Here is a 2,530-nt window from a genome sequence, read left to right on the forward strand (position 1 = left end):
AGATTAAATTACATACAAGCTTATTAAATTAAGTAATTATATATATATATATATATATATATATATATATATATATAGGGGTGGTTTCAAATGAAAACGGATTTTTCATTGTGAACATTAGGACATATCTTGGTCATTGATCAAAATTTAGAAAACTAATCAACGGTTAAAACATAAAAAGATTAATTAAGGGGATGTTTGGGATTGCTTATTTTAGGTGTTTTTTGACTTATTTCAGTCTGACACCGGTGATAAGCTAAATGCTAGTGTTTCGATGAAGAAAAATAAATCTGCTTATACCGGTGTCAAACCGGTAATTAGCAGTTTTTGATAAGTTAATCTTTCCTGACTTATGAAAAACTGCTTATTACCAGTTTACCATTTTCACCCTGTTTTATTAATGTTTGTTAATTATTAATCTTATTGATATAAATTTTTATCAAAAATATTATTATAAATGATGAAAAATAAATTTTTACATGTTAAAAAATCAAATAAGTTAATAAGCAATCTCAAACACTCTCATAAGTCAATAATATGGAAGATTGTCCTTTTTGGTCATTTTACATATATAAACGAAATTTGTCAAACATTAAAAAACAGCTTATTAGCTTATTACTTTTTAGTACCTTTATAAGCTAATCCAAACATTTTTTACAAAACTCAGATTTGATACCACATAAATTAATAAACACTTTTACAAAAAAAAACATAAATTGTTTTAAACAAGCAATCCCAAACACCCACAAGAGATGAACACCCACAAGAGATGATGATAAACAAAAATGGAAGTCAAGATTTACACGTACCATGTTGACTTTTTATTTTCTTTATTAATTAAATTTTTTTTACCCTTTTAATTTTTAAATTAAATTATCTTGAAAATAATTAATATTTTAATCAAACAAATTATATCAAAAAATCGAGCATTTATTTCTCTTCGATTTGACATCCATTTTGATATAGTTTTTTTATTTATTTATGTTTTAAACGTTTTTTTACGTCAAATAGTATACATATGTAATAAACATTATGAATATTTATGCACATATGTTTACAACAACTCTTTAATATTTATACATTAGTATGATATTCATCATGGATATACAACTTACTATAACATTCATCATAAATAGTTATGTATTTTCACGTATATTCAACAAATCTTTAGTATTCATACACAACTATGACATTCATCGTCAATATACATCTTCATCATAACATTCAACATGAATATAAATAGTATTCATCATGAATATATGTTTTCTTTATATTCATCATGAATATATATGTTCATATGTATACAATAACTTTAGTATTCATTCATCAATATGATACATACTATTCATTACGAATATACATACCATTATCATGAATATTTTTATATGTTCACGTGTATATAACAACTTTTCAACATTCATACATCAATATGATATTCGTTATTAATATACATTTTCATTTTAAATAGTTAATTTGATACTAATATTGATACATTTTTTTTTGCAAATTTTATATGATATTTTCAAATTTATATTTTTTCAAAAATAAAAACATTATCGTTTTCTCAAAACCACATAAAATAGTGTTATATCGACATGGATAAAAAATAAAACGAAACATTAAAATAGAAATTAGTATCGATGTATTGCACGAGTACCCTTCTAATATATATATATATATATATGGGCCAAGTTGAGGGGAAACGTCAAATAAATGGAAACTGAAAAATCACAAAAAAAACAGATGAAAAAGTATATCAATATGAATGTCAAATTAACGAGAAAAATATGATTATCTTTTTGGTGTAATTTATTTCGCTCAAATTTTGTTTTTATTTTCCTGTCCTTTTTCGAATAAAGAATAGGAGGTGAGATTTTTTAATTTAAATTTTTTGTTGTAATCGTCCATTTAATCACATTCATTAGATCATCTAATCTGACGGCTAATAAGGTGTTTTTTAGTTTATTTATTTATTTACTTAGGGGTTTTCTCCTAAGAGTTGTGTTTCGATGAGAAAGAGAGTTAAAGTGAGGAGCGTAAGAAATTATCTTCACAATTGGATGCACATTAGCATGTGATGCACCGAGATACACCAGATCAATTCCCGTGAAAAGCATAATTCATGGGTAGGCAACATATTAAAAGTGATCAAGGGTCCAAATTCATTCTTACGCTTTTCATCTTAACTTTCATTCTTACACGATTTTTCGCCTTTCTCCTGGAACCCCCCCCCCCACTCTCTCTCTCTCTCTCTATATATACATATATATATATACACACACACACACACACGATTATATTATGTTGAGAATGGAAGTTATAGTGAGAAGGGTAAGATGAAGATCAACAGTAATGAGATTCACCGAGATGTACTAGATAAATTCTTGTATCAGGCGCAATTCATGAGGTGGTGTGAGATTAAAAGTGATCAATGATCCAAATTCCTTCTTACGCTTCTCATCTTAACTCCTATTCTCACATGGTCTTTCGTCTCTCTCTCTCTCTCTCTCTATATATATATATATATATA

Source organism: Cynara cardunculus (assembly GCF_001531365.2).
Source record: "Cynara cardunculus var. scolymus isolate 2C chromosome LG 2, CcrdV1, whole genome shotgun sequence".
NCBI classification, from domain to species: domain Eukaryota; kingdom Viridiplantae; phylum Streptophyta; class Magnoliopsida; order Asterales; family Asteraceae; genus Cynara; species Cynara cardunculus.